The sequence below is a fragment of the Lissotriton helveticus genome, chromosome 1_2, assembly GCF_964261635.1.
Source record: "Lissotriton helveticus chromosome 1_2, aLisHel1.1, whole genome shotgun sequence".
Taxonomy (NCBI): Eukaryota; Metazoa; Chordata; class Amphibia; order Caudata; family Salamandridae; genus Lissotriton; species Lissotriton helveticus.
Window position 1 is genome coordinate 338,982,209 of NC_136058.1, and position 16,262 is coordinate 338,998,470.

The window sequence follows — 16,262 nt, forward strand, 5'->3', positions numbered from 1 at the left end:
TTTTCTTGAAAAGTGGAAACTATGCCTATTTCAAACAATATTTTTCAATGCAACCTATTTAAGTGGGGTTCTGACCCCCCAACTGCCTGAGAAACCTCAACTTTCCACAAGGTGGCAGGCTAGCCTTCTGGAAAAAGCCGAGATACAGAACAGCGACTCCTGGAGATGCCGGGGATTGAACCCGGGGCCTCATACATGCGAAGCATGCGCTCTACCACTGAGCTACATCCCCTCCACTGCCCTCTAAACTTTTGCTGGATGCAAGGAGACTCTGGAGCCCACGGACTGCAAAGTCTCGATTTGAGACTAGAATGTAAAGTGTCAGGCATGAAATTGCCCACGCCTTACGTGAGGGCTGTCTTCATGGAGCATATACTTAGTGCAATCAGGGTTCGATTCTCCGGCAGGGCTTTTATTTGCTCAGTTTGGAATGCAAAACTTCTCAGGATTTCCCCAAATGTGTAAACTGTTGGTCTACTTTCCAGCTTGCTCAGCCTTTCGGGGGATGATTCCATTGGCTATGCCCTCTTGCCCATCGGTGGACACTCAAATTGAAGGCAAGTCACAGTGTGATTGGCTGCCAAGCAGCTACCGTGGTGCAATGCAATTGGAAGTCTGCCAAGGGCATACATGTACTAATGCAATGCTTTGGTAGCAGTTTTGATCAGCAGGTTTCCTTTACTGTTCTTCACGCCTCCCCTAGCGATGACTATGTCATCAATTCCCTTTGAAAGCAGATAGAGTACGCTTCTTTTCCAGTATTTATCGAAGCTCGGGGACTTTTTCATAATCAACGGAAGGTATTGTTGATTAACAGCAAAAGACATGGAAATGAAACCACAAAATCCTTCGAGCCGGATTTGAACCAGCGACCTAAGGATGCCCGAATTAATGCTACAGTCCTGCGCTCTACCAACTGAGCTATCGAAGGAGGGGTAGCAGAAGCTCATAGCACTGAAATTACCTCTCGCTCAAGAAAGGTTGTGGGGGGTGGGGACCAGGAGCAGACAGATGAAAATCATCAATATTAATCGCGGCTCCCTCTCAAAGCTACCACTTCTGAGAGCACACTGTGAGTTACGTCTTATCACCTCAAAGGAGGATTTCACACCAAAGTGGATGCTCCGTCTTGGCTTGGTGAAAAGCAGGGGCGCCGCAATGATGAATTTTACAGAAAGGAAAGGAACTTTGATACAAAGACCTTAGGAAGCATTGGTGGCAAATGGATGGAAGCCTTTAACCGTGAGAAAAATGACAGAAAGTTATGGGAGTCATTACCACGCACCCAGCTTCAAGAACATGCATTTTGGGTTCATTTTTGAAAGGAAAGAGAATGGAAAAATCAGTAGAGTAAAGGCAACATATTCAGTTTTTCTTGAAGCTACTGTAGAGAGTCTCTGGTTTAGAGGAAGAACCCTTACCAATGACCAAGATGGCTGCCACAGATTTCTATCCTAAATGTATTAAGATTGCCAAGATTAATCATCACTTTGATGGCTTAAACAAGTAAGATTCTTTGGTTCTATAAGCATCAAAAATGAGATAGCCCCATTTCATGGGGTTTTCCAAGGCACACGTCTCACAGTTTAAGTGGGGTTCGTATCCCAGTTGCATGACATATCTCTTCCTTAATACTGACAGCCAGCCTAGTTTTCTGCCAAAATACAAGATAAGCATGGCAAAAGTCTGGAGATGCCGGGGATTGAACCCGGGGCCTCATACATGCAAAGCATGCGCTCTACCACTGAGCTACATCCCCTTGTATGCCAAGTTTTACTGTATGCATGGAAACCCTGAATGTAAGTGTCTGCCAAGTCAACCCACTTGACACTGCAGCATAAAGTCTCAGTCAGGAAAATCCTTAAGCCTCGCAACTGGATTATCTTCCTGATCTATAGTCTTGTTTAGAGATGCTTGTGTGCAGCCTTCTTAGCGCAGTAGGCAGCGCGTCAGTCTCATAATCTGAAGGTCCTGAGTTCGTTCCTCAGAGAGGGCATTTATTTCCTCCTTTTGGCAAGCAAAATTCTCAGATTTTCTTGAAAAGTGGAAACTATGCCTATTTCAAACAATATTTTTCAATGCAACCTATTTAAGTGGGGTTCTGACCCCCCAACTGCCTGAGAAACCTCAACTTTCCACAAGGTGGCAGGCTAGCCTTCTGGAAAAAGCCGAGATACAGAACAGCGACTCCTGGAGATGCCGGGGATTGAACCCGGGGCCTCATACATGCGAAGCATGCGCTCTACCACTGAGCTACATCCCCTCCACTGCCCTCTAAAGTTTTGCTGGATGCAAGGAGACTCTGGAGCCCACGGACTGCAAAGTCTCGATTTGAGACTAGAATGTAAAGTGTCAGGCATGAAATTGCCCACGCCTTACGTGAGGGCTGTCTTCATGGAGCATATACTTAGTGCAATCAGGGTTCGATTCTCCGGCAGGGCTTTTATTTGCTCAGTTTGGAATGCAAAACTTCTCAGGATTTCCCCAAATGTGTAAACTGTTGGTCTACTTTCCAGCTTGCTCAGCCTTTCGGGGGATGATTCCATTGGCTATGCCCTCTTGCCCATCGGTGGACACTCAAATTGAAGGCAAGTCACAGTGTGATTGGCTGCCAAGCAGCTACCGTGGTGCAATGCAATTGGAAGTCTGCCAAGGGCATACATGTACTAATGCAATGCTTTGGTAGCAGTTTTGATCAGCAGGTTTCCTTTACTGTTCTTCACGCCTCCCCTAGCGATGACTATGTCATCAATTCCCTTTGAAAGCAGATAGAGTACGCTTCTTTTCCAGTATTTATCGAAGCTCGGGGACTTTTTCATAATCAACGGAAGGTATTGTTGATTAACAGCAAAAGACATGGAAATGAAACCACAAAATCCTTCGAGCCGGATTTGAACCAGCGACCTAAGGATGCCCGAATTAATGCTACAGTCCTCCGCTCTACCAACTGAGCTATCGAAGGAGGGGTAGCAGAAGCTCATAGCACTGAAATTACCTCTCGCTCAAGAAAGGTTGTGGGGGGTGGGGACCAGGAGCAGACAGATGAAAATCATCAATATTAATCGCGGCTCCCTCTCAAAGCTACCACTTCTGAGAGCACACTGTGAGTTACGTCTTATCACCTCAAAGGAGGATTTCACACCAAAGTGGATGTTCCGTCTTGGCTTGGTGAAAAGCAGGGGCGCCGCAATGATGAATTTTAAAGAAAGGAAAGGAACTTTGATACAAAGACCTTAGGAAGCATTGGTGGCAAATGGATGGAAGCCTTTAACCGTGAGAAAAATGACAGAAAGTTATGGGAGTCATTACCACGCACCCAGCTTCAAGAACATGCATTTTGGGTTCATTTTTGAAAGGAAAGAGAATGGAAAAATCAGTAGAGTAAAGGCAACATATTCAGTTTTTCTTGAAGCTACTGTAGAGAGTCTCTGGTTTAGAGGAAGAACCCTTACCAATGACCAAGATGGCTGCCACCGATTTCTATCCTAAATGTATTAAGATTGCCAAGATTAATCATCACTTTGATGGCTTAAACAAGTAAGATTCTTTGGTTCTATAAGCATCAAAAATGAGATAGCCCCATTTCATGGGGTTTTCCAAGGCACACGTCTCACAGTTTAAGTGGGGTTCGTATCCCAGTTGCATGACATATCTCTTCCTTAATACTGACAGCCAGCCTAGTTTTCTGCCAAAATCCAAGATAAGCATGGCAAAAGTCTGGAGATGCCGGGGATTGAACCCGGGGCCTCATACATGCAAAGTATGCACTCTACCACTGAGCTACATCCCCTTGTATGCCAAGTTTTACTGTATGCATGGAAACCCTGAATGTAAGTGTCTGCCAAGTCAACCCACTTGACACTGCAGCATAAAGTCTCAGTCAGGAAAATCCTTAAGCCTCGCACCTGGATTATCTTCCTGGTCTATAGTCTTGTTTAGAGATGCTTGTGTGCAGCCTTCTTAGCGCAGTAGGCAGCGCGTCAGTCTCATAATCTGAAGGTCCTGAGTTCGATCCTCAGAGAGGGCATTTATTTCCTCCTTTTGGCAAGCAAAATTCTCAGATTTTCTTGAAAAGTGGAAACTATGCCTATTTCAAACAATATTTTTCAATGCAACCTATTTAAGTGGGGTTCTGACCCCCCAACTGCCTGAGAAACCTCAACTTTCCACAAGGTGGCAGGCTAGCCTTCTGGAAAAAGCCGAGATACAGAACAGCGACTCCTGGAGATGCCGGGGATTGAACCCGGGGCCTCATACATGCGAAGCATGCGCTCTACCACTGAGCTACATCCCCTCCACTGCCCTCTAAACTTTTGCTGGATGCAAGGAGACTCTGGAGCCCACGGACTGCAAAGTCTCGATTTGAGACTAGAATGTAAAGTGTCAGGCATGAAATTGCCCACGCCTTACGTGAGGGCTGTCTTCATGGAGCATATACTTAGTGCAATCAGGGTTCGATTCTCCGGCAGGGCTTTTATTTGCTCAGTTTGGAATGCAAAACTTCTCAGGATTTCCCCAAATGTGTAAACTGTTGGTCTACTTTCCAGCTTGCTCAGCCTTTCGGGGGATGATTCCATTGGCTATGCCCTCTTGCCCATCGGTGGACACTCAAATTGAAGGCAAGTCACAGTGTGATTGGCTGCCAAGCAGCTACCGTGGTGCAATGCAATTGGAAGTCTGCCAAGGGCATACATGTACTAATGCAATGCTTTGGTAGCAGTTTTGATCAGCAGGTTTCCTTTACTGTTCTTCACGCCTCCCCTAGCGATGACTATGTCATCAATTCCCTTTGAAAGCAGATAGAGTACGCTTCTTTTCCAGTATTTATCGAAGCTCGGGGACTTTTTCATAATCAACGGAAGGTATTGTTGATTAACAGCAAAAGACATGGAAATGAAACCACAAAATCCTTCGAGCCGGATTTGAACCAGCGACCTAAGGATGCCCGAATTAATGCTACAGTCCTGCGCTCTACCAACTGAGCTATCGAAGGAGGGGTAGCAGAAGCTCATAGCACTGAAATTACCTCTCGCTCAAGAAAGGTTGTGGGGGGTGGGGACCAGGAGCAGACAGATGAAAATCATCAATATTAATCGCGGCTCCCTCTCAAAGCTACCACTTCTGAGAGCACACTGTGAGTTACGTCTTATCACCTCAAAGGAGGATTTCACACCAAAGTGGATGCTCCGTCTTGGCTTGGTGAAAAGCAGGGGCGCCGCAATGATGAATTTTACAGAAAGGAAAGGAACTTTGATACAAAGACCTTAGGAAGCATTGGTGGCAAATGGATGGAAGCCTTTAACCGTGAGAAAAATGACAGAAAGTTATGGGAGTCATTACCACGCACCCAGCTTCAAGAACATGCATTTTGGGTTCATTTTTGAAAGGAAAGAGAATGGAAAAATCAGTAGAGTAAAGGCAACATATTCAGTTTTTCTTGAAGCTACTGTAGAGAGTCTCTGGTTTAGAGGAAGAACCCTTACCAATGACCAAGATGGCTGCCACAGATTTCTATCCTAAATGTATTAAGATTGCCAAGATTAATCATCACTTTGATGGCTTAAACAAGTAAGATTCTTTGGTTCTATAAGCATCAAAAATGAGATAGCCCCATTTCATGGGGTTTTCCAAGGCACACGTCTCACAGTTTAAGTGGGGTTCGTATCCCAGTTGCATGACATATCTCTTCCTTAATACTGACAGCCAGCCTAGTTTTCTGCCAAAATCCAAGATAAGCATGGCAAAAGTCTGGAGATGCCGGGGATTGAACCCGGGGCCTCATACATGCGAAGCATGCGCTCTACCACTGAGCTACATCCCCTCCACTGCCCTCTAAAGTTTTGCTGGATGCAAGGAGACTCTGGAGCCCACGGACTGCAAAGTCTCGATTTGAGACTAGAATGTAAAGTGTCAGGCATGAAATTGCCCACGCCTTACGTGAGGGCTGTCTTCATGGAGCATATACTTAGTGCAATCAGGGTTCGATTCTCCGGCAGGGCTTTTATTTGCTCAGTTTGGAATGCAAAACTTCTCAGGATTTCCCCAAATGTGTAAACTGTTGGTCTACTTTCCAGCTTGCTCAGCCTTTCGGGGGATGATTCCATTGGCTATGCCCTCTTGCCCATCGGTGGACACTCAAATTGAAGGCAAGTCACAGTGTGATTGGCTGCCAAGCAGCTACCGTGGTGCAATGCAATTGGAAGTCTGCCAAGGGCATACATGTACTAATGCAATGCTTTGGTAGCAGTTTTGATCAGCAGGTTTCCTTTACTGTTCTTCACGCCTCCCCTAGCGATGACTATGTCATCAATTCCCTTTGAAAGCAGATAGAGTACGCTTCTTTTCCAGTATTTATCGAAGCTCGGGGACTTTTTCATAATCAACGGAAGGTATTGTTGATTAACAGCAAAAGACATGGAAATGAAACCACAAAATCCTTCGAGCCGGATTTGAACCAGCGACCTAAGGATGCCCGAATTAATGCTACAGTCCTCCGCTCTACCAACTGAGCTATCGAAGGAGGGGTAGCAGAAGCTCATAGCACTGAAATTACCTCTCGCTCAAGAAAGGTTGTGGGGGGTGGGGACCAGGAGCAGACAGATGAAAATCATCAATATTAATCGCGGCTCCCTCTCAAAGCTACCACTTCTGAGAGCACACTGTGAGTTACGTCTTATCACCTCAAAGGAGGATTTCACACCAAAGTGGATGTTCCGTCTTGGCTTGGTGAAAAGCAGGGGCGCCGCAATGATGAATTTTAAAGAAAGGAAAGGAACTTTGATACAAAGACCTTAGGAAGCATTGGTGGCAAATGGATGGAAGCCTTTAACCGTGAGAAAAATGACAGAAAGTTATGGGAGTCATTACCACGCACCCAGCTTCAAGAACATGCATTTTGGGTTCATTTTTGAAAGGAAAGAGAATGGAAAAATCAGTAGAGTAAAGGCAACATATTCAGTTTTTCTTGAAGCTACTGTAGAGAGTCTCTGGTTTAGAGGAAGAACCCTTACCAATGACCAAGATGGCTGCCACCGATTTCTATCCTAAATGTATTAAGATTGCCAAGATTAATCATCACTTTGATGGCTTAAACAAGTAAGATTCTTTGGTTCTATAAGCATCAAAAATGAGATAGCCCCATTTCATGGGGTTTTCCAAGGCACACGTCTCACAGTTTAAGTGGGGTTCGTATCCCAGTTGCATGACATATCTCTTCCTTAATACTGACAGCCAGCCTAGTTTTCTGCCAAAATCCAAGATAAGCATGGCAAAAGTCTGGAGATGCCGGGGATTGAACCCGGGGCCTCATACATGCAAAGTATGCGCTCTACCACTGAGCTACATCCCCTTGTATGCCAAGTTTTACTGTATGCATGGAAACCCTGAATGTAAGTGTCTGCCAAGTCAACCCACTTGACACTGCAGCATAAAGTCTCAGTCAGGAAAATCCTTAAGCCTCGCACCTGGATTATCTTCCTGGTCTATAGTCTTGTTTAGAGATGCTTGTGTGCAGCCTTCTTAGCGCAGTAGGCAGCGCGTCAGTCTCATAATCTGAAGGTCCTGAGTTCGATCCTCAGAGAGGGCATTTATTTCCTCCTTTTGGCAAGCAAAATTCTCAGATTTTCTTGAAAAGTGGAAACTATGCCTATTTCAAACAATATTTTTCAATGCAACCTATTTAAGTGGGGTTCTGACCCCCCAACTGCCTGAGAAACCTCAACTTTCCACAAGGTGGCAGGCTAGCCTTCTGGAAAAAGCCAAGATACAGAACAGCGACTCCTGGAGATGCCGGGGATTGAACCCGGGGCCTCATACAAGCGAAGCATGCACTCTACCACTGAGCTACATCCCCTCCACTGCCCTCTAAAGTTTTGCTGGATGCAAGGAGACTCTGGAGCCCACGGACTGCAAAGTCTCGATTTGAGACTAGAATGTAAAGTGTCAGGCATGAAATTGCCCACGCCTTACGTGAGGGCTGTCTTCATGGAGCATATACTTAGTGCAATCAGGGTTCGATTCTCCGGCAGGGCTTTTATTTGCTCAGTTTGGAATGCAAAACTTCTCAGGATTTCCCCAAATGTGTAAACTGTTGGTCTACTTTCCAGCTTGCTCAGCCTTTCGGGGGATGATTCCATTGGCTATGCCCTCTTGCCCATCGGTGGACACTCAAATTGAAGGCAAGTCACAGTGTGATTGGCTGCCAAGCAGCTACCGTGGTGCAATGCAATTGGAAGTCTGCCAAGGGCATACATGTACTAATGCAATGCTTTGGTAGCAGTTTTGATCAGCAGGTTTCCTTTACTGTTCTTCACGCCTCCCCTAGCGATGACTATGTCATCAATTCCCTTTGAAAGCAGATAGAGTACGCTTCTTTTCCAGTATTTATCGAAGCTCGGGGACTTTTTCATAATCAACGGAAGGTATTGTTGATTAACAGCAAAAGACATGGAAATGAAACCACAAAATCCTTCGAGCCGGATTTGAACCAGCGACCTAAGGATGCCCGAATTAATGCTACAGTCCTGCGCTCTACCAACTGAGCTATCGAAGGAGGGGTAGCAGAAGCTCATAGCACTGAAATTACCTCTCGCTCAAGAAAGGTTGTGGGGGGTGGGGACCAGGAGCAGACAGATGAAAATCATCAATATTAATCGCGGCTCCCTCTCAAAGCTACCACTTCTGAGAGCACACTGTGAGTTACGTCTTATCACCTCAAAGGAGGATTTCACACCAAAGTGGATGCTCCGTCTTGGCTTGGTGAAAAGCAGGGGCGCCGCAATGATGAATTTTACAGAAAGGAAAGGAACTTTGATACAAAGACCTTAGGAAGCATTGGTGGCAAATGGATGGAAGCCTTTAACCGTGAGAAAAATGACAGAAAGTTATGGGAGTCATTACCACGCACCCAGCTTCAAGAACATGCATTTTGGGTTCATTTTTGAAAGGAAAGAGAATGGAAAAATCAGTAGAGTAAAGGCAACATATTCAGTTTTTCTTGAAGCTACTGTAGAGAGTCTCTGGTTTAGAGGAAGAACCCTTACCAATGACCAAGATGGCTGCCACAGATTTCTATCCTAAATGTATTAAGATTGCCAAGATTAATCATCACTTTGATGGCTTAAACAAGTAAGATTCTTTGGTTCTATAAGCATCAAAAATGAGATAGCCCCATTTCATGGGGTTTTCCAAGGCACACGTCTCACAGTTTAAGTGGGGTTCGTATCCCAGTTGCATGACATATCTCTTCCTTAATACTGACAGCCAGCCTAGTTTTCTGCCAAAATCCAAGATAAGCATGGCAAAAGTCTGGAGATGCCGGGGATTGAACCCGGGGCCTCATACATGCGAAGCATGCGCTCTACCACTGAGCTACATCCCCTCCACTGCCCTCTAAAGTTTTGCTGGATGCAAGGAGACTCTGGAGCCCACGGACTGCAAAGTCTCGATTTGAGACTAGAATGTAAAGTGTCAGGCATGAAATTGCCCACGCCTTACGTGAGGGCTGTCTTCATGGAGCATATACTTAGTGCAATCAGGGTTCGATTCTCCGGCAGGGCTTTTATTTGCTCAGTTTGGAATGCAAAACTTCTCAGGATTTCCCCAAATGTGTAAACTGTTGGTCTACTTTCCAGCTTGCTCAGCCTTTCGGGGGATGATTCCATTGGCTATGCCCTCTTGCCCATCGGTGGACACTCAAATTGAAGGCAAGTCACAGTGTGATTGGCTGCCAAGCAGCTACCGTGGTGCAATGCAATTGGAAGTCTGCCAAGGGCATACATGTACTAATGCAATGCTTTGGTAGCAGTTTTGATCAGCAGGTTTCCTTTACTGTTCTTCACGCCTCCCCTAGCGATGACTATGTCATCAATTCCCTTTGAAAGCAGATAGAGTACGCTTCTTTTCCAGTATTTATCGAAGCTCGGGGACTTTTTCATAATCAACGGAAGGTATTGTTGATTAACAGCAAAAGACATGGAAATGAAACCACAAAATCCTTCGAGCCGGATTTGAACCAGCGACCTAAGGATGCCCGAATTAATGCTACAGTCCTCCGCTCTACCAACTGAGCTATCGAAGGAGGGGTAGCAGAAGCTCATAGCACTGAAATTACCTCTCGCTCAAGAAAGGTTGTGGGGGGTGGGGACCAGGAGCAGACAGATGAAAATCATCAATATTAATCGCGGCTCCCTCTCAAAGCTACCACTTCTGAGAGCACACTGTGAGTTACGTCTTATCACCTCAAAGGAGGATTTCACACCAAAGTGGATGTTCCGTCTTGGCTTGGTGAAAAGCAGGGGCGCCGCAATGATGAATTTTAAAGAAAGGAAAGGAACTTTGATACAAAGACCTTAGGAAGCATTGGTGGCAAATGGATGGAAGCCTTTAACCGTGAGAAAAATGACAGAAAGTTATGGGAGTCATTACCACGCACCCAGCTTCAAGAACATGCATTTTGGGTTCATTTTTGAAAGGAAAGAGAATGGAAAAATCAGTAGAGTAAAGGCAACATATTCAGTTTTTCTTGAAGCTACTGTAGAGAGTCTCTGGTTTAGAGGAAGAACCCTTACCAATGACCAAGATGGCTGCCACCGATTTCTATCCTAAATGTATTAAGATTGCCAAGATTAATCATCACTTTGATGGCTTAAACAAGTAAGATTCTTTGGTTCTATAAGCATCAAAAATGAGATAGCCCCATTTCATGGGGTTTTCCAAGGCACACGTCTCACAGTTTAAGTGGGGTTCGTATCCCAGTTGCATGACATATCTCTTCCTTAATACTGACAGCCAGCCTAGTTTTCTGCCAAAATCCAAGATAAGCATGGCAAAAGTCTGGAGATGCCGGGGATTGAACCCGGGGCCTCATACATGCAAAGTATGCGCTCTACCACTGAGCTACATCCCCTTGTATGCCAAGTTTTACTGTATGCATGGAAACCCTGAATGTAAGTGTCTGCCAAGTCAACCCACTTGACACTGCAGCATAAAGTCTCAGTCAGGAAAATCCTTAAGCCTCGCACCTGGATTATCTTCCTGGTCTATAGTCTTGTTTAGAGATGCTTGTGTGCAGCCTTCTTAGCGCAGTAGGCAGCGCGTCAGTCTCATAATCTGAAGGTCCTGAGTTCGATCCTCAGAGAGGGCATTTATTTCCTCCTTTTGGCAAGCAAAATTCTCAGATTTTCTTGAAAAGTGGAAACTATGCCTATTTCAAACAATATTTTTCAATGCAACCTATTTAAGTGGGGTTCTGACCCCCCAACTGCCTGAGAAACCTCAACTTTCCACAAGGTGGCAGGCTAGCCTTCTGGAAAAAGCCAAGATACAGAACAGCGACTCCTGGAGATGCCGGGGATTGAACCCGGGGCCTCATACAAGCGAAGCATGCACTCTACCACTGAGCTACATCCCCTCCACTGCCCTCTAAAGTTTTGCTGGATGCAAGGAGACTCTGGAGCCCACGGACTGCAAAGTCTCGATTTGAGACTAGAATGTAAAGTGTCAGGCATGAAATTGCCCACGCCTTACGTGAGGGCTGTCTTCATGGAGCATATACTTAGTGCAATCAGGGTTCGATTCTCCGGCAGGGCTTTTATTTGCTCAGTTTGGAATGCAAAACTTCTCAGGATTTCCCCAAATGTGTAAACTGTTGGTCTACTTTCCAGCTTGCTCAGCCTTTCGGGGGATGATTCCATTGGCTATGCCCTCTTGCCCATCGGTGGACACTCAAATTGAAGGCAAGTCACAGTGTGATTGGCTGCCAAGCAGCTACCGTGGTGCAATGCAATTGGAAGTCTGCCAAGGGCATACATGTACTAATGCAATGCTTTGGTAGCAGTTTTGATCAGCAGGTTTCCTTTACTGTTCTTCACGCCTCCCCTAGCGATGACTATGTCATCAATTCCCTTTGAAAGCAGATAGAGTACGCTTCTTTTCCAGTATTTATCGAAGCTCGGGGACTTTTTCATAATCAACGGAAGGTATTGTTGATTAACAGCAAAAGACATGGAAATGAAACCACAAAATCCTTCGAGCCGGATTTGAACCAGCGACCTAAGGATGCCCGAATTAATGCTACAGTCCTGCGCTCTACCAACTGAGCTATCGAAGGAGGGGTAGCAGAAGCTCATAGCACTGAAATTACCTCTCGCTCAAGAAAGGTTGTGGGGGGTGGGGACCAGGAGCAGACAGATGAAAATCATCAATATTAATCGCGGCTCCCTCTCAAAGCTACCACTTCTGAGAGCACACTGTGAGTTACGTCTTATCACCTCAAAGGAGGATTTCACACCAAAGTGGATGCTCCGTCTTGGCTTGGTGAAAAGCAGGGGCGCCGCAATGATGAATTTTACAGAAAGGAAAGGAACTTTGATACAAAGACCTTAGGAAGCATTGGTGGCAAATGGATGGAAGCCTTTAACCGTGAGAAAAATGACAGAAAGTTATGGGAGTCATTACCACGCACCCAGCTTCAAGAACATGCATTTTGGGTTCATTTTTGAAAGGAAAGAGAATGGAAAAATCAGTAGAGTAAAGGCAACATATTCAGTTTTTCTTGAAGCTACTGTAGAGAGTCTCTGGTTTAGAGGAAGAACCCTTACCAATGACCAAGATGGCTGCCACAGATTTCTATCCTAAATGTATTAAGATTGCCAAGATTAATCATCACTTTGATGGCTTAAACAAGTAAGATTCTTTGGTTCTATAAGCATCAAAAATGAGATAGCCCCATTTCATGGGGTTTTCCAAGGCACACGTCTCACAGTTTAAGTGGGGTTCGTATCCCAGTTGCATGACATATCTCTTCCTTAATACTGACAGCCAGCCTAGTTTTCTGCCAAAATACAAGATAAGCATGGCAAAAGTCTGGAGATGCCGGGGATTGAACCCGGGGCCTCATACATGCAAAGCATGCGCTCTACCACTGAGCTACATCCCCTTGTATGCCAAGTTTTACTGTATGCATGGAAACCCTGAATGTAAGTGTCTGCCAAGTCAACCCACTTGACACTGCAGCATAAAGTCTCAGTCAGGAAAATCCTTAAGCCTCGCACCTGGATTATCTTCCTGGTCTATAGTCTTGTTTAGAGATGCTTGTGTGCAGCCTTCTTAGCGCAGTAGGCAGCGCGTCAGTCTCATAATCTGAAGGTCCTGAGTTCGTTCCTCAGAGAGGGCATTTATTTCCTCCTTTTGGCAAGCAAAATTCTCAGATTTTCTTGAAAAGTGGAAACTATGCCTATTTCAAACAATATTTTTCAATGCAACCTATTTAAGTGGGGTTCTGACCCCCCAACTGCCTGAGAAACCTCAACTTTCCACAAGGTGGCAGGCTAGCGTTCTGGAAAAAGCCGAGATACAGAACAGCGACTCCTGGAGATGCCGGGGATTGAACCCGGGGCCTCATACATGCGAAGCATGCGCTCTACCACTGAGCTACATCCCCTCCACTGCCCTCTAAAGTTTTGCTGGATGCAAGGAGACTCTGGAGCCCACGGACTGCAAAGTCTCGATTTGAGACTAGAATGTAAAGTGTCAGGCATGAAATTGCCCACGCCTTACGTGAGGGCTGTCTTCATGGAGCATATACTTAGTGCAATCAGGGTTCGATTCTCCGGCAGGGCTTTTATTTGCTCAGTTTGGAATGCAAAACTTCTCAGGATTTCCCCAAATGTGTAAACTGTTGGTCTACTTTCCAGCTTGCTCAGCCTTTCGGGGGATGATTCCATTGGCTATGCCCTCTTGCCCATCGGTGGACACTCAAATTGAAGGCAAGTCACAGTGTGATTGGCTGCCAAGCAGCTACCGTGGTGCAATGCAATTGGAAGTCTGCCAAGGGCATACATGTACTAATGCAATGCTTTGGTAGCAGTTTTGATCAGCAGGTTTCCTTTACTGTTCTTCACGCCTCCCCTAGCGATGACTATGTCATCAATTCCCTTTGAAAGCAGATAGAGTACGCTTCTTTTCCAGTATTTATCGAAGCTCGGGGACTTTTTCATAATCAACGGAAGGTATTGTTGATTAACAGCAAAAGACATGGAAATGAAACCACAAAATCCTTCGAGCCGGATTTGAACCAGCGACCTAAGGATGCCCGAATTAATGCTACAGTCCTCCGCTCTACCAACTGAGCTATCGAAGGAGGGGTAGCAGAAGCTCATAGCACTGAAATTACCTCTCGCTCAAGAAAGGTTGTGGGGGGTGGGGACCAGGAGCAGACAGATGAAAATCATCAATATTAATCGCGGCTCCCTCTCAAAGCTACCACTTCTGAGAGCACACTGTGAGTTACGTCTTATCACCTCAAAGGAGGATTTCACACCAAAGTGGATGTTCCGTCTTGGCTTGGTGAAAAGCAGGGGCGCCGCAATGATGAATTTTAAAGAAAGGAAAGGAACTTTGATACAAAGACCTTAGGAAGCATTGGTGGCAAATGGATGGAAGCCTTTAACCGTGAGAAAAATGACAGAAAGTTATGGGAGTCATTACCACGCACCCAGCTTCAAGAACATGCATTTTGGGTTCATTTTTGAAAGGAAAGAGAATGGAAAAATCAGTAGAGTAAAGGCAACATATTCAGTTTTTCTTGAAGCTACTGTAGAGAGTCTCTGGTTTAGAGGAAGAACCCTTACCAATGACCAAGATGGCTGCCACCGATTTCTATCCTAAATGTATTAAGATTGCCAAGATTAATCATCACTTTGATGGCTTAAACAAGTAAGATTCTTTGGTTCTATAAGCATCAAAAATGAGATAGCCCCATTTCATGGGGTTTTCCAAGGCACACGTCTCACAGTTTAAGTGGGGTTCGTATCCCAGTTGCATGACATATCTCTTCCTTAATACTGACAGCCAGCCTAGTTTTCTGCCAAAATCCAAGATAAGCATGGCAAAAGTCTGGAGATGCCGGGGATTGAACCCGGGGCCTCATACATGCAAAGTATGCGCTCTACCACTGAGCTACATCCCCTTGTATGCCAAGTTTTACTGTATGCATGGAAACCCTGAATGTAAGTGTCTGCCAAGTCAACCCACTTGACACTGCAGCATAAAGTCTCAGTCAGGAAAATCCTTAAGCCTCGCACCTGGATTATCTTCCTGGTCTATAGTCTTGTTTAGAGATGCTTGTGTGCAGCCTTCTTAGCGCAGTAGGCAGCGCGTCAGTCTCATAATCTGAAGGTCCTGAGTTCGATCCTCAGAGAGGGCATTTATTTCCTCCTTTTGGCAAGCAAAATTCTCAGATTTTCTTGAAAAGTGGAAACTATGCCTATTTCAAACAATATTTTTCAATGCAACCTATTTAAGTGGGGTTCTGACCCCCCAACTGCCTGAGAAACCTCAACTTTCCACAAGGTGGCAGGCTAGCCTTCTGGAAAAAGCCAAGATACAGAACAGCGACTCCTGGAGATGCCGGGGATTGAACCCGGGGCCTCATACAAGCGAAGCATGCACTCTACCACTGAGCTACATCCCCTCCACTGCCCTCTAAAGTTTTGCTGGATGCAAGGAGACTCTGGAGCCCACGGACTGCAAAGTCTCGATTTGAGACTAGAATGTAAAGTGTCAGGCATGAAATTGCCCACGCCTTACGTGAGGGCTGTCTTCATGGAGCATATACTTAGTGCAATCAGGGTTCGATTCTCCGGCAGGGCTTTTATTTGCTCAGTTTGGAATGCAAAACTTCTCAGGATTTCCCCAAATGTGTAAACTGTTGGTCTACTTTCCAGCTTGCTCAGCCTTTCGGGGGATGATTCCATTGGCTATGCCCTCTTGCCCATCGGTGGACACTCAAATTGAAGGCAAGTCACAGTGTGATTGGCTGCCAAGCAGCTACCGTGGTGCAATGCAATTGGAAGTCTGCCAAGGGCATACATGTACTAATGCAATGCTTTGGTAGCAGTTTTGATCAGCAGGTTTCCTTTACTGTTCTTCACGCCTCCCCTAGCGATGACTATGTCATCAATTCCCTTTGAAAGCAGATAGAGTACGCTTCTTTTCCAGTATTTATCGAAGCTCGGGGACTTTTTCATAATCAACGGAAGGTATTGTTGATTAACAGCAAAAGACATGGAAATGAAACCACAAAATCCTTCGAGCCGGATTTGAACCAGCGACCTAAGGATGCCCGAATTAATGCTACAGTCCTGCGCTCTACCAACTGAGCTATCGAAGGAGGGGTAGCAGAAGCTCATAGCACTGAAATTACCTCTCGCTCAAGAAAGGTTGTGGGGGGTGGGGACCAGGAGCAGACAGATGAAAATCAT

At 45.5% G+C, this 16,262-nt stretch overlaps 30 non-coding genes across 30 annotated transcripts; 6 read left to right on the plus strand and 24 right to left on the minus strand.

Annotated features, from left to right (window-relative positions):
- Positions 1–160: 160 nt before the first annotated feature.
- TRNAA-CGC (transfer RNA alanine (anticodon CGC)) lies at positions 161–232 on the minus strand. Its single transcript has one exon. It is a non-coding gene; the product is annotated as a tRNA-Ala (tRNA).
- Positions 233–845: 613 nt separating this feature from the next.
- TRNAY-GUA (transfer RNA tyrosine (anticodon GUA)) lies at positions 846–931 on the minus strand. Its single transcript is given in 2 exon segments — positions 846–881; positions 895–931. It is a non-coding gene; the product is annotated as a tRNA-Tyr (tRNA).
- Positions 932–1,687: 756 nt separating this feature from the next.
- TRNAA-UGC (transfer RNA alanine (anticodon UGC)) lies at positions 1,688–1,759 on the minus strand. Its single transcript has one exon. It is a non-coding gene; the product is annotated as a tRNA-Ala (tRNA).
- Positions 1,760–1,923: 164 nt separating this feature from the next.
- TRNAM-CAU (transfer RNA methionine (anticodon CAU)) lies at positions 1,924–1,996 on the plus strand. The gene has a single exon. It is a non-coding gene; the product is annotated as a tRNA-Met (tRNA).
- A 195-nt stretch (positions 1,997–2,191) lies between these two features.
- Positions 2,192–2,263, minus strand: TRNAA-CGC (transfer RNA alanine (anticodon CGC)). Its single transcript has one exon. It is a non-coding gene; the product is annotated as a tRNA-Ala (tRNA).
- A 613-nt stretch (positions 2,264–2,876) lies between these two features.
- TRNAY-GUA (transfer RNA tyrosine (anticodon GUA)) lies at positions 2,877–2,962 on the minus strand. Its single transcript is given in 2 exon segments — positions 2,877–2,912; positions 2,926–2,962. It is a non-coding gene; the product is annotated as a tRNA-Tyr (tRNA).
- A 756-nt stretch (positions 2,963–3,718) lies between these two features.
- Positions 3,719–3,790, minus strand: TRNAA-UGC (transfer RNA alanine (anticodon UGC)). The gene has a single exon. It is a non-coding gene; the product is annotated as a tRNA-Ala (tRNA).
- A 164-nt stretch (positions 3,791–3,954) lies between these two features.
- Positions 3,955–4,027, plus strand: TRNAM-CAU (transfer RNA methionine (anticodon CAU)). The gene has a single exon. It is a non-coding gene; the product is annotated as a tRNA-Met (tRNA).
- A 195-nt stretch (positions 4,028–4,222) lies between these two features.
- TRNAA-CGC (transfer RNA alanine (anticodon CGC)) lies at positions 4,223–4,294 on the minus strand. The gene has a single exon. It is a non-coding gene; the product is annotated as a tRNA-Ala (tRNA).
- A 613-nt stretch (positions 4,295–4,907) lies between these two features.
- Positions 4,908–4,993, minus strand: TRNAY-GUA (transfer RNA tyrosine (anticodon GUA)). Its single transcript is given in 2 exon segments — positions 4,908–4,943; positions 4,957–4,993. It is a non-coding gene; the product is annotated as a tRNA-Tyr (tRNA).
- A 756-nt stretch (positions 4,994–5,749) lies between these two features.
- TRNAA-CGC (transfer RNA alanine (anticodon CGC)) lies at positions 5,750–5,821 on the minus strand. Its single transcript has one exon. It is a non-coding gene; the product is annotated as a tRNA-Ala (tRNA).
- Positions 5,822–6,434: 613 nt separating this feature from the next.
- TRNAY-GUA (transfer RNA tyrosine (anticodon GUA)) lies at positions 6,435–6,520 on the minus strand. The gene is given in 2 exon segments: positions 6,435–6,470; positions 6,484–6,520. It is a non-coding gene; the product is annotated as a tRNA-Tyr (tRNA).
- Positions 6,521–7,276: 756 nt separating this feature from the next.
- Positions 7,277–7,348, minus strand: TRNAA-UGC (transfer RNA alanine (anticodon UGC)). Its single transcript has one exon. It is a non-coding gene; the product is annotated as a tRNA-Ala (tRNA).
- A 164-nt stretch (positions 7,349–7,512) lies between these two features.
- Positions 7,513–7,585, plus strand: TRNAM-CAU (transfer RNA methionine (anticodon CAU)). The gene has a single exon. It is a non-coding gene; the product is annotated as a tRNA-Met (tRNA).
- A 195-nt stretch (positions 7,586–7,780) lies between these two features.
- Positions 7,781–7,852, minus strand: TRNAA-CGC (transfer RNA alanine (anticodon CGC)). Its single transcript has one exon. It is a non-coding gene; the product is annotated as a tRNA-Ala (tRNA).
- Positions 7,853–8,465: 613 nt separating this feature from the next.
- On the minus strand, positions 8,466–8,551 carry TRNAY-GUA (transfer RNA tyrosine (anticodon GUA)). Its single transcript is given in 2 exon segments — positions 8,466–8,501; positions 8,515–8,551. It is a non-coding gene; the product is annotated as a tRNA-Tyr (tRNA).
- A 756-nt stretch (positions 8,552–9,307) lies between these two features.
- Positions 9,308–9,379, minus strand: TRNAA-CGC (transfer RNA alanine (anticodon CGC)). The gene has a single exon. It is a non-coding gene; the product is annotated as a tRNA-Ala (tRNA).
- A 613-nt stretch (positions 9,380–9,992) lies between these two features.
- On the minus strand, positions 9,993–10,078 carry TRNAY-GUA (transfer RNA tyrosine (anticodon GUA)). The gene is given in 2 exon segments: positions 9,993–10,028; positions 10,042–10,078. It is a non-coding gene; the product is annotated as a tRNA-Tyr (tRNA).
- Positions 10,079–10,834: 756 nt separating this feature from the next.
- Positions 10,835–10,906, minus strand: TRNAA-UGC (transfer RNA alanine (anticodon UGC)). Its single transcript has one exon. It is a non-coding gene; the product is annotated as a tRNA-Ala (tRNA).
- A 164-nt stretch (positions 10,907–11,070) lies between these two features.
- Positions 11,071–11,143, plus strand: TRNAM-CAU (transfer RNA methionine (anticodon CAU)). Its single transcript has one exon. It is a non-coding gene; the product is annotated as a tRNA-Met (tRNA).
- A 195-nt stretch (positions 11,144–11,338) lies between these two features.
- Positions 11,339–11,410, minus strand: TRNAA-CGC (transfer RNA alanine (anticodon CGC)). Its single transcript has one exon. It is a non-coding gene; the product is annotated as a tRNA-Ala (tRNA).
- A 613-nt stretch (positions 11,411–12,023) lies between these two features.
- Positions 12,024–12,109, minus strand: TRNAY-GUA (transfer RNA tyrosine (anticodon GUA)). The gene is given in 2 exon segments: positions 12,024–12,059; positions 12,073–12,109. It is a non-coding gene; the product is annotated as a tRNA-Tyr (tRNA).
- A 756-nt stretch (positions 12,110–12,865) lies between these two features.
- TRNAA-UGC (transfer RNA alanine (anticodon UGC)) lies at positions 12,866–12,937 on the minus strand. The gene has a single exon. It is a non-coding gene; the product is annotated as a tRNA-Ala (tRNA).
- A 164-nt stretch (positions 12,938–13,101) lies between these two features.
- On the plus strand, positions 13,102–13,174 carry TRNAM-CAU (transfer RNA methionine (anticodon CAU)). The gene has a single exon. It is a non-coding gene; the product is annotated as a tRNA-Met (tRNA).
- A 195-nt stretch (positions 13,175–13,369) lies between these two features.
- On the minus strand, positions 13,370–13,441 carry TRNAA-CGC (transfer RNA alanine (anticodon CGC)). Its single transcript has one exon. It is a non-coding gene; the product is annotated as a tRNA-Ala (tRNA).
- A 613-nt stretch (positions 13,442–14,054) lies between these two features.
- On the minus strand, positions 14,055–14,140 carry TRNAY-GUA (transfer RNA tyrosine (anticodon GUA)). Its single transcript is given in 2 exon segments — positions 14,055–14,090; positions 14,104–14,140. It is a non-coding gene; the product is annotated as a tRNA-Tyr (tRNA).
- A 756-nt stretch (positions 14,141–14,896) lies between these two features.
- Positions 14,897–14,968, minus strand: TRNAA-UGC (transfer RNA alanine (anticodon UGC)). Its single transcript has one exon. It is a non-coding gene; the product is annotated as a tRNA-Ala (tRNA).
- Positions 14,969–15,132: 164 nt separating this feature from the next.
- TRNAM-CAU (transfer RNA methionine (anticodon CAU)) lies at positions 15,133–15,205 on the plus strand. Its single transcript has one exon. It is a non-coding gene; the product is annotated as a tRNA-Met (tRNA).
- A 195-nt stretch (positions 15,206–15,400) lies between these two features.
- TRNAA-CGC (transfer RNA alanine (anticodon CGC)) lies at positions 15,401–15,472 on the minus strand. Its single transcript has one exon. It is a non-coding gene; the product is annotated as a tRNA-Ala (tRNA).
- A 613-nt stretch (positions 15,473–16,085) lies between these two features.
- TRNAY-GUA (transfer RNA tyrosine (anticodon GUA)) lies at positions 16,086–16,171 on the minus strand. The gene is given in 2 exon segments: positions 16,086–16,121; positions 16,135–16,171. It is a non-coding gene; the product is annotated as a tRNA-Tyr (tRNA).
- Positions 16,172–16,262: the final 91 nt, after the last annotated feature.